The following is a 13,193-nucleotide window of genomic DNA, read 5'->3' as shown; positions in this document are numbered from 1 at the left end:
CAGGGATGTAACAAAAAACTCTTGGGGACAAATAGCAAAACAGAGAATGGGATCTCACTCCATCAGTACATATGATTACATTGGTTACTCCTCCTTTATTGTAAATCATAATAATTGCAAAGCGCTGTGGAATATGTTGGTGCTACATATGGAAGAGAAATAAATAATGTGTCTACGTGATTACAGACTACAAACAATTGGTTCTGTATTCTATGTGTTACTCCATTTCTTGCTTTCTTACAGACAGTAGAAGACAGGACAGATAGAAGAGATTATGGCTGCAGGATCATACTAAACACAGGGTTTGTAGTCTGTATGCAAATAAATATATACTGTAAAGGCCCCGTCACACATAGCGAGACCGCTAGCGAGATCGTTATTACGTCACGGTTTTGGGATCGCTGGAGAGTCGTTTCATGATCGCTGGGGAGCTGTCAAACATGCAGAACTTGCCAACGATTTCGGCCGCCCCAGCGATCTAACTAACGATCTCGGCGGTCGTTGGGACGCTTTCACACAGCAGCTATTTCAACGATCCACACCTTGATAGGGACTGTACTGTGTCACAAAGGCGTGCATAAAATTACTTTTCCACGCCCCCTCATCTCCGCAAAATCAGGACTCAGTCGAATGAATGGATATCAACAGCCCGGAGAATTCTGCTAGGATCTGCAATCCAGCACGAGGTCAGAAACAAAGGATGGAATCGCTATTCTGTTGCCTGTTTCTGTTGTGGAAAATGAGAACTCTGTAGCGACCACCAATCGGGGACGAGGGGCGTGGAAAAGTCCAATTTATGCACGCCTACGTGTCTCAGTTCTGAATCGCTAACGAGGTCGTTGATAAGGTGTCAAATACAGCGATGCACACTGCCCAGCGGGAGCGCAATGACCCAGGAATGGTCCAGGAAGCTTTGTAACGATCAGCGATCTCACAGCAGGGGCCTGATCATTGCTACCTGTCAGACATAACGAGATCGCTAGCTAGATCGCTATTGCGTCACAAAAACCGTGACGTATCAACGATCTCGCTAGCGATCTCGTTATGTGTGACAGGGCCTTTAGTCTTCATAACTGCTGTACACACAAAATAGTGAAACAGTTTTAAAAGAGTATCTACAATTGGACAGCTGAGCAGATCTACTTTCCATAGAGGGTTTCAGTGTCAATCACCTGCCTAGGCTCTTCCGTCTATGGATCTTGACAACACTTTTGTTTGGAGACCAGGTCAGCTGTATTCCTGGAGAAAGCCTTTAAACAAGAACTATACAAAGCATGAAGGGAATCTGTCATCATGTTTTTGCTATGTAATCTGAGGACAGCATGAGGTAGGGGCTGAGACAATGATTTCAGTGATGTGTCACTTATTAGACTGTGAGCTGTTGTTTCAATACAATGAATGTTTTATCAGCAGGAGATTATCACTGCCAGACTAGGTGTCCGAGTGCCTCCTGGTCCAACCACACCCCCACCACTAATACCCAGCTCACTGTCACTATACAATGTACACAAAAGCAGTGGTGTTGGCGGGATCAGATTTTGAGCTCTGCTACATGCTACATCTAAAAACTCTGATTGTGTCACAACTGCTGCACCCAATAAACTAAACGGTACATCATTGGTATCAGGGTCTCTTTCTCTACATTATGCTGCTCTCAGATGAGGTAGAAAAAAGCTGGTGACAGATTCCCTTTAATAAAAAAAAAATGCATTGAAGTTACTAATAGATTGGATGGAAACATATACACTTGGACCTGTTGGAACTCTTTTTTTCAAAATTAAGGAAGACCGAGGGGGAGAGTGATCGCACACAGGCTGAGGGAAAGACTACTTCAGTCACATAGGATGACTACAGAATTTTTTATCTGTCCCAGATAATCCCTTTAAGGGAATGGATGGATTGCTGTACAAAGACACATTAGCAAATTTGGAGTTATTTAGTTTGGAAAAATGAAGACTTAGATGCTTAGGGAAGGCTTAATGAAGGCTTAGGGAAGTACAATGTTCAAATATGTGAAGGGGCAGTACAGATAACTCTAGTGATCTCCTTCAGCGATGACAAGGGCGCATCCTCTACATCTACATCATAGGGTTTTTCTCTTTCTGGATCCACACATTAGGATTATAGGTTGAACTGGATGGATTTGCTCTTTCTTTCAAATTTAAAACTGTGAAATAGGCAAAGCAAAAGACAATTACAAAACCTTACTAAGGCTCTACTAACTTCACTAGCATTTTTCTTTACATCTTATGAGAGACAGACTATGTATGTGTGGTTAGTTAATGCACTCAGCTCATGACTAGACATCAGACATTACTTCCATTTGCATTCGTCTACATATTTCCTTATTCTCCTTTTTCACCACCCAATTATTTCATCTTTTGCTTTCATTCCTCTTCTTTTTTCTCTAATTTAACATATTCTTGTTCCATTTTAAGATATTTCAATTTTCCTTTTGTTTTTTTTTTTCATCATGCTAACAAAGTAAATATACAAAACCCAAGATTAAAACATAAAAAGCAAATACCCTGCAGTAAATAAATAAACAGCAAAAGTGCATGAAAATAATATAGGGTGCTTCGTTAACATAATTTTGATCAAAAAATGTAAAGGCCATCCAACCGCGTCATGATTACCCTATTTGGGATGGTCTTAACCTCTAATATTAAAACCGAACCATTTGTCAATTGACATACAGTACATGTGGATGAGGGCAGAGAAGGACTGAGCCAGGATAATGGACATCCAGGCATGGGGATCTACATGCATGTAATTTCCAGCTCAAAAAAAAAGGAGGCCACAGAATGCAAAAACACTGAAGAGATTAACTGAATACCTGAAGAGATTAACTGGAATATAAGTTGGTGTGCATGTGGATGAGGGCAGAGAAGGACTGAGCCAGGATAATGGACATCCAGGCATGGGGATCTACATGCATGTAATTTCCAGCTCAAAAAAAAAAGGAGGCCACAGAATGCAAAAACACTGAAGAGATTAACTGAATACCTGAAGAGATTAACTGAAATATAAATTGGTGTGCATGCAGCATGTAGGTGCACATTCACACTGGCCATTAAACAGATAAAACCTAAGATATAAACATAAAAGGCAATGAAAGGCAATATACCCTGCAGTAAATAAGTAAATAAACAAAAATCAATACTGCATGAAAATAATATAGGGTGCTTAGTTAACATAATTTTAATCAAAAAAATGTAAAAGTCATCCCACCACGTCACGGTGACCCTATTCGGGATGGTGCTAACGTCTTGCCATTTGTCATGTGACAATACATGTGGATAAGGGCTGAGAAGGACTGAGCCCAGATAATGGACACCCAGGCATGGGGAACTACAAAGTAAATACACAAATATATACAATATAATTTAATTATTATGTCATGAGCACAGTATATTATTCTTATTTTTATCTTATAATTTTCAAAGAGGTTGAGCAAAATGATGAAGCAGATGAGAAGTGACCTTAGTTTGTGGCCCATATTATTATTACCAGAGACAACATCTCCATGCAGTTTGTAGGTTCTCCCTGTGTTTGTTTGGGATCTTCTTTAAACTTTGATTTTCTCCCACTCACCAAAGACAAAGACATGCAGATAGAAAATTTAGATTAAGAGCTAAGTTGGAGCCATTGAACCATCACAATAAAATAATCATAATAAATAAATCCTTTATTTCATAACTGTACATTGTACTGACATAATTTACTGTAGTGCATATCTTCCTTATCCTACAACCCCAAACAGTTATTCAACAATTTTAACTCCCTCCTCCAACCTCCACTGCCCCCTCCGAACTCAACAAGATTGACCAAACAAGGCAAGCCTTCATTGTCCGACCACCACAACCCCTTTGTTGTCCAAACCACTGCCCTTCCCCAATAACCTTCCTCTCCAACATCACTGAAGGAGAGCTTATGCTCCTCCTCTCCAAACCACACCTCACCACTTGTGCACTTGATCTCATCCCATCCCACCTCTTCCCCAACCTCATCCCCACACTCATCCCATCCCTAACCCATATCAACCTATCACTAACTTCTAGTACCTTCCCCTCTGCTTTCAAACATGCCACAATGACGCCTATCCTCAAAAAGCCATCCCTCGACCCAACCTCTTTGTCCAGCTATCGCCCCATATCGCTGCTCCCATTCGACTCCAAACTCCTTGAGCAACCTGTTCACGCTGAACTTTCCTCCCATTTCTCATCTAACTCTTTCTTCAACAACCAACAATCTGGCTTCCGTCCCTACCATTCCACCGAAAGTGCCCTTACCAAAATTATTAATGATTTACTTACAGCCAAAGCTAACAGACAATTCTCCATACTCCTCATTCTAGACTTGTCCTCTGCCTTCAACACAGTTGACCACTGCCTCCTACTACAGATTCTCTCTTCCTTTGGTGTCAAAGATCTTGCCCTATTTGGATCTCCTCATACCTCTCCAACCGCACTTTTAGTGTGTACCACTCCCACACTACTTGTTCATCCCGCCCTTTCTCTGTTTGAGTCCCTCGAGGCTCTGTCCTAGGACCCCTACTCTTCTCCATCTATACCCTTGGCCTGGGACAGCTCATAAAGTCCTATGGTTTCCAGTACCACCTGTATGCTGATGACACCTAGATCTGCCTCTCTGGCCCAGACGTCACATCTCTGCTGTCCAGAATCCCAGCGTGTCTATAAGCCATATCCCCCTTTTTCTTCTCTCGCTTCCTCAAACTCAATGTGGACAAATCTGAACTCATCATCTTTCCTCCATCTTGTGTATCTTCCCCATCTGATCTATCAATCACAATAAATTACATCACTCTTTCTCCTGTACCAGAAATCTGCTGTCTCGATGTAACCCTCGGCTCTGCTCTGTCCTTTAAACTACACATCCAAGCCCTCGCCACCTCCTGTCGCCTCTAGCTCAAAAATATTTCCAGAATCTGTCCTTTCCTCAACCCTCAATCTACTAAACTGCTTGTGTATGCCCTCATCATCTCCCGCCTCGACTACTGCAACATCCTCCTCTGCGGCCTACCTGATAACACTCTCTCACCTCTTCAGTCTGTCCTTAACTCTGCTGCCCGACTAGTTCATCGCTCTCCTTGCTACTCCTCTGCTACTCCCCTTTGCAAATCTCTTCACTGGCTCCCAATTGCCCAGTGTATCCAGTTCAAGCTACTAGCACTGACCTACAAAGCCATCCATATCCTTTCTCCTCCGTACATCTCTGAACTAATCTCCCGATATATTCCGTCACGTAATCTCCGGTCCTCCCAAGACCTCCTTCTCTCCTCCACACTTATTCGTTCCTCACCCAACCACCTCAAAGACTTCTCCCGAATATCATCCTCTGGAATTCTGTGCCTCAACATGTCTGACTGTCTGCCACATTTGGATCCTTCAGACAGAACCTGAAGACCCATCTCTTCAAGAATCTTACAACCTGCTGTGACCACGCTGCCACATCTACTGTCTTCATCCTGTAGCATGTAAACCCGCAAGGGCAGGGTCCTCTTCTCCCTGTACCAGTCTATCATTGTTAGTTCATTTACTCTAAGTGATATCTGTATTTTGTATGTAACCCCTTCTTATGTACAGCGCCATGGAATCAATGGTGCTATATAAATAAATAATAATAATGATTTTATTTCTACAGCACCAACATATTCTGCTGCAGAACAAGTAAAAAGGCTATGACTAAGGACATGTTTGTCTGAAATGCGTAAGCTTTTATACCCCCTCCTTCCCCCATTTTTGTTTGATATTTTGTGTCATGTTTGTTATTATTAAATGACCTAATAATTTTTTTATTTTTATAATTTTTAGGTGCCGTTTTTTCCTTTTTACTTGTTCTGTGGTTCCACAGAGGGGTTGCTGGCCCTGCATTTTTTCCGTGCATCGATGTTGGATTTCGTATTTCCGGCATCAACAATGGTGAACTGATAACATTTTCCTCTTTTTTTATATTCTGCAGCACTTTATAATTCAGAGGGTACATGTTCAGACAATATCAGGTATTACAAAGTAACATATAATTCAACATTTAACAAGGGCAGTGAGGACCCTGCTCATAAGTTTACAATCTAAGGAAAGAGATGAAAAGTTCTTGTGTCATTATCATTTATCATTGTAATAAACTATGGTATTCATGTAAAGCTGTATGAGCTGGTCATCAGCCAGTATCTATATAAGTATAGATATAAAGTGTTATTGTGTGTATATAGGGAGTGGAAACAAATGATAAAAGAGATTAGATTCTGAGCAAAATTTTGGGAAGAAGAACAGAGAATAGTTAGATTAATGATATGAGGTGTCTAAAGAGATATGTTTTAGAGCATGCTTAAAACTGTGGATACTGGGGTAGTGCATTTCAGAGAACTGACACGGAAAAAGAGAAGTCTAAGAGAAGGGAGTGGCAGTTTTAGATTTATGGGGATGTTAGTTTTAGATCACTAGCATAGTAGAGAGTATAGGTAGGGTGGTAGACAGAGATGAGGATGGAGATTAGGATAGACAGAAGTGTGGAGAGTAGTGTTGAGCGAACATGCTCGACACTGCTCGGTACTCGCCTGCATGTTTGGCGCTCTTTACAGAGCCAATGAACATGCAGGGATTGCCAGCCAGTCACTGTAATGCCGCAGCCATGTTGTTTGTGGGCATTACAGTGATTGGCTGGCTGCACAGCGTCACCTCGAGTATTTAAAACCGGGCGCCGCCATCTTGGACACAGTCGCTCCGGATCAGACAGTGTAGGGACAGCGCTGCTGATTTAGGGAGAGATATATCCTGCAAAATAGTTAGTGTAGGGTCTGAAAAGGCTGCCAGATCAAACAAACAGTCCTTCTCAGGACTAATATCCATCCCAGATATATCAGGCAGGCAGGCAGGCTGTATAGGAGACGCAGTGGTTATACCAGCAAACGCTGCATTACAGTCCTGTGTGCTGCTCCTGTTGCTGAAATTGCTGGACTTAGCTCCAGGTCCCGGGGGCCAGGAAAAATCCTTTTTTTTTTTATCTAAATCCTCTCTTTTTTTTTCCTCCTTCACAATGTACAAATACCCATCTTATTAACCTTTTGGTGCCCCCCCCCCCCAAAAAAAAAAAAGTGTGCCTCTGATTTTTCAGACACAAATATATCTGTTGAAAATAGTCTGGTGTAGGCCAGAGAAATAGAAGTGTGGTTTTGCAGTTCTATGGGCCATTTGTATCTAAAAAAAACAGTTTGAGTGTGTCGCTCACTGTTCAGCCGCAAATATATATATATATTAAAAAGCCTGGTATACACCAGTAAATTATTACTGTGGTTTTGATGTTCCACGGTAAAACATCTCTATTATCCTGTTTTTGGCATTTTTTGCTGTATGAAAATAATAATAGTATCTCCCTGATTTTTCAGACACAAATATATCTGTTGAAAATAGTCTGGTGTAGGCCAGAGAGACAGAAGTGTGCTTTTCTGTTCCACGGTAAAAAATCTCTATTATCCTGCTTTTTGCATTTTTTGCTGTAAAAAAAAAAAAAATAGTGTCTCCCTGATTTTTCAGACACAAATATATCTGTTGAAAATAGTCTGGTGTAGGCCTGAGAAATACTAGTGTGGTTTTGCAGTTCCACGGTACAAACCTCTGTATTATCCACTTTTGGGCCATTTGTATCTAAAAAAAACAGTTTGAGTGTGTCGCTCACTGTTCAGCCGCAAATATATATATATTTTAAAAAGCCTGGTATACACCAGTAAATTATTACTGTGGTTTTGATGTTCCACGGTAAAACATCTCTATTATCCTGTTTTTGGCATTTTTTGCTGTATAAAAATAATAATAGTGTCTCCCTGATTTTTCAGACACAAATATATCTGTTGAAAATAGTCTGGTGTAGGCCAGAGAGACAGAAGTGTGCTTTTGCTGTTCCATGGTAAAAAATCTCTATTATCCTGCTTGGTGAGGACACTGAAATCTTGCCCGTTACCAGTCTGGCACGCATGGCTGAATTTATGTTACGCTGCCTTAACCGTGACCCTCGCGTTGTCAAAATGTTGGGTGACAGTCATTACTGGTTGGTGACACTTTTAGACCCCCGCTACAAGGAGAACTTTCACTCTCTTATTCCAGAGGTGGAGAGGTCTACAATAATGGGGCAATACCAGAAGGCCCTTGCTGCAGAACTCTTAAAAAAATACCCATCTGAACACGCTAGCGGCAGAGGTCACAGTTCGTTGCCCAACCAAGGCGTACAGGCGAGAGAGATGCAACTCCAATCCAGCAGAGGCAGGGGAACACTGTCAACGTTCTAGGACAGTTTTCTGAGACCCGCCCAGCTTACAGGCCCTGAGGCGCGGGGTACTCTCACAAGGAGTGGAAAGTTTCAAAAGATGGTGAGGGAGTACCTTGCCGATCGCACCAGCGTCCTCGGTGATTGCTCTGTGCCTTTTAATTATTGGGTATCCAAGCTGGACACTTGGAATGAACTCGCTCTGTACGCCTTGGAGGTCCTGGCCTGCCCTGCCGCTAGCGTGTTATCGGAGCGTGTTTTTAGTGCCGCTGGGGGAATTATAACTGATAAGCGCACTCGCCTGTCAACTGACAATGCTGACAAGCTGACCCTTATCAAAATGAACAAGGGCTGGATTGGGCCAGACTTCTCATCACCACCAAATGACAGCAGAGTAACATAAAGTCAAATCCACTGTGTTTTTTCGGGAGGTGTATTCACATGCACCGCTTCACACCCACACATGGGTATACGCTTCCTCGTTTCGGCTGTTTAATCTTCTTCTCCTTATCCTCAGCCTCCACCACCACTATACCACCAGGGTGCCAGCATTGCAAGTTCCTCCGTCCTAATTTTTGGCAGCTTTTGCTGGGAAAGCATAAGCAAATACCATGGGACACCCACTCCCCAATAATGGGACTTATGTTTGTAATATGCTGTACTGCATGGCTCTTGTAAGGGGCATTGCAAGTTGCTCCGTCCTAATTTTTGCCAGCTTTTGCTGGGAAAGCATAAGCAAATACTATGGGAGACCCACTCCCCAATAATGGGACTTATGTTTGTAATATGCTGTACTGCATGGCTCTTGTAAGGGGCATTGCAAGTTGCTCCGTCCTAATTTTTGGCAGCTTTTGCTGGGAAAGCATAAGCAAATACTATGGGAGACCCACTCCCCAATAATGGGACTTATGTTTGTAATATGCTGTACTGCATGGCTCTTGTAAGGGGCATTGCAAGTTGCTCCGTCCTAATTTTTGGCAGCTTTTGCTGGGAAAGCATAAGCAAATACTATGGGAGACCCACTCCCCAATAATGGGACTTATGTTTGTAATATGCTGTACTGCATGGCTCTTGTAAGGGGCATTGCAAGTTGCTCCATCCTAATTTTTGGCAGCTTTTGCTTGCAAGGCATAAGCAAATACTATGGGACACCCACTCCCCAATAATGGGACTTATGTTTGTAATATGCTGTACTGCATGTGACGCGCCCCCTGGGCCGTGTGTACACTTGTGTGGGATACCCGGTGCCGGGTCTCTGGGGTCTGTAGTCTCCTTGGTGGTGACCCGGTCCCGTGGCTCAGGCTGGTCAAACCAGTGGCAATTTTTCTTAGGTTTTGAGGTTAATTGTCCGACTGCGCCACCCGTGGATTGCGGTCAGGGAGTACCACTGCTGCGAGGCAGACCGCTGAGGCTGGTGTTGTGTGCGCAGCATAAAATGGGATAACTCCCCTCGGGAGGAGTATAGCCTCAGGGCAGTGAGTGTGGATGATGGGGGTGATGGTGCACGAGCGCAGCAGGAACGACTCAGAGTCTTTGCAGTGCAGTTCAGGGTCTTTACTGATGATTATAAGGTAGACCCTCCCGGGAGTACTGGCTAGCATAAGAGGCCAGGTCAGTCTGTGAGCAAGCAGGAGTTCCCCTGGCCAGGTGGAGTTGTAGGCCTCCCCGTCTGTCTGCTCTCTTCCTGGCTACCTTGCTGTAAGCGGGTAGAAGTAGCCCACGTCCCTGAGTGTACCGTGTAGTGCTCACCCGTATGGCTGGTGACTTGGGGCCTTCTGTTAGCCTCCGCTCCACGACGGCGGTGCTGGTCCCTTGCTTGTGACTGAGCCTCCGGGCTTCTATGGCCAGAGGACCTGAAATCCCCTGCCGGCTGGTTTCTGCTGCTGGATATATAAGTCCTCACAGCTTCGGACTCCTGTGTCCGGTTCCTATTGTCTTCTGCCAGGGCGAGCTCTGCTCAGCTTCCAGCCCCTCGTCTTTAGCTCCTAGCTCCTACAGAGCTCCTTGCTGTTACTTTCCCTTGCTCTCACTCTGACTCTGACTGTTCTCTGTTCTCTGACTCACTAAACCCCACCCCAGATCCAGTTTATAAGGGCAGAATTCTCCCCTCCCAGGACTGGGGCAGGAGGATGTTGCATGTTTAAGGGATCCTGACCAGGAAACCTCCCACTTGCTCTCCGACGTAATCTCTATTACTGTGGTGACCAGACCCCTGGGGTGCCACACATGGCTCTTGTAAGGGGCATTGCAGTACCTCATAATTTTTGGAAAGCATTCCATTCACTGCTTAGGCCAACAGTGCACAGGAGACCCAGTTGCTATAAATGGAAAAAAAGGTTTAGTTAATGCCCTCTGACCTCCGTGTCATTTCCAAGGGGCATTGGAGTGCCTCGAAATTTTTGGTAGGCATTGCACTCACTGTATGCCCTATAACTCTGTAGCCGAACCGCTCCTTTTGTTACAGAAACATATGCTACAAGACATATCTGGTTGACTGGCCTGATATTGATGTGAATGGTCCCTGTTCCTCCTGCTCTTTCTCCTTTGCCACTACCTCATCCATCATTTATCACCTGAAGCTTTGTTTTAATGGGAGTCATAGAACTTGGATAGTAGCAGGAAAACATCCAGTAATCCTCGGAGGAGGTAGGATATGCGCCAAAACGCTGACCTCCTCAGGCCTAGCCGCTACTACATACATGCGCTTGCATTACAACAAAACAAAGCAGATGCTAACTTCTATCATCCTCATCATGATCCTCACCTTGGCACTCTCAACTCCCCTGATGGAGAAGCCAGGGCCCACCGGAGGAGTCTGATAGTTCGGTGGGCTCGGCCAATGCTGCCCTAAAGCAGGCCAGGCTAAGAAAAGTGTGGGAAAGGTTACCGGTACAAATAGGGGTGGCTGGGGACCGAGTATGGACACCCGGCCACCCCCTGGAGGCTGGGGAGCAAGCGGGGACACCCGGCCACCAGGCGGCTGGGGACTGAGTATGGATACCAGGCCGCCGACACAGCCATGGCGTGGTGGCCAGATTCCGCCTCCACATGCCTAAAAGGCCCAATTTAAAGTGCAAGCAAGCAAGCAGTATGGTATTGCAGCCTGGGGGTGGGTGGGTGGCAGGCTGCATACTTGCGCTTGCATTGCAAGGAATGGGAGAGGTACAATTGAACACTGCCCTGGGTCAAGGACTTGAATGGGGATAGTTGCAAGTCTGCAATGACAGGTGCAAGGTGGGAGGCATCTTCACATGTACCATGAACAGGTGTTTGGCATGCACACACTACAGCAGAATAGGCTCTCCTTCCCACTAAATGCACTGGGGAGGGCACAGGTAATGTTTTGGTATACGCGCTTAATCTTATGTATAAGGCACACCAGGACAAATAGGGGCGGCTGGGGACTGAGTATGGATACCTCGCTGCCGAAGCAGCCATGAGGTAGTGGCCAGCTTCGGCCTCCTCTAAACTAAAAGGCCCCATTACAAGTGCAAGCTAGCAGTATGAATTGCAGTCTGGGGTGAGTGGTTGGCAGGCTGCACACTTACACTTGCATTAAAAGAAAACATAGCAGATGCTAACTTCTGTCATCATCATCATGCTCCTCACCTTGGCACTCTCAACTGCACCGATGGAGAAGTCTGGGCCCACCGGAGGAGTCTGGTTCTCTGGTGGGCTAGTCCAATGCTGCCTAAAGCAGGCCGGGCTAAGAAAAGTGTGTGGGGGGATGTTCCAAGGAGAGATGGGGGCGGCTGGGGACCATTTATGGACACCCGACTGCCCCCAGGCGGCTGGGGACCGTGTGGACACTCGGCCGCGGGGCGGCTGGGGACTGAGTATGAACACCCGGCCGCCGGGCGGCTGGGGACTGAGTATGGATTCCAGGCCGCCAACACAGCCATGACGTGGTGGCCAGATTCCGCCTCCACATGCCTAAAAGGCCCAATTTCAAGTTCAAGCAAGCAAGCAGTATGGTATTGCAGCCTGGGGGTGGGTGGGTGGCAGGCTGCATACTTGCGCTTGTATTGCAAGGAATGGGGGAGGTACAATTGAACACTGCTCTGGGACTAGAACTTGCATGGGGATAGTTGCAAGTCTGCATCTTCTGATACGGCAAGGATCACTTATGATGGGCACACTTTTAGATCGTGACCTGGGAGTCAGAGATGCTTCCAGGGGTCTTCCCCATGCTGTTCCCATGTCTTTTCAGCACTTTATGCATGTGTCCCACAGCACATGGCCAGATAAGGTTGTAAAATGTTAAAATGACATTTCCCGGTGAATGCATTTGTCATAGTTGAAAGCAATGCAAAAGTGCAAAAACGCATAAAAACTGCTACTTGTGAACATAGCCGAAGGTGTGGAGGAGTATTTTTGTTTTTGGTCATTTATTTTAACTTATAGACAAGTCTTTTCTCTGGAAAGGATGTTCCTTAACATATTTCACAGGAAAAAAGTTTCACTTTCGTTTTATTGTGAGCCTGTAAAAGTGGCTTAATACCTCTGACCACATTGTTGACAGCAGTGACCTGGGGGTCAGAAATGCTTCCTGGGGCGATCCCCATGCTGTCCCCATGTCATTTGAGCACTGTCACTATCGTTTTGGGCACTTGTTAGGCTTTTAAAAGACTGCCGGGGGTGCCACCGCAAAAATGCTCGAGTCTCCCATAGACTAACATTGGGCTCGTTGCTCGGGTCGAGCACCCGAGTATCACGGCGAGCTCGGCCCGAGCTTCGAGCACCCGAGCATTTTAGTGCTCGCTCAACACTAGTGGAGAGCTTTGGGAGTGAGAGTGAAAAGTTTATATTGTACACTGTAGTGGACGGACAACCAGTGTAATGACTGGCAGAGGGTGAAGGCATCAATGAAGTGGCTGGACAGAAATATGACCCTGGCTGCTGCATTCAGGATA

This window comes from Phyllobates terribilis, unplaced genomic scaffold (genome assembly GCF_046119375.1).
Source record: "Phyllobates terribilis strain yellow unplaced genomic scaffold, ASM4611937v1 Scaffold_1__5_contigs__length_1240528914, whole genome shotgun sequence".
NCBI lineage: Eukaryota > Metazoa > Chordata > Amphibia > Anura > Dendrobatidae > Phyllobates > Phyllobates terribilis.
The sequence above is the reverse complement of the archived record's forward strand: the minus strand, read 5'-3'. Positions refer to the sequence as shown.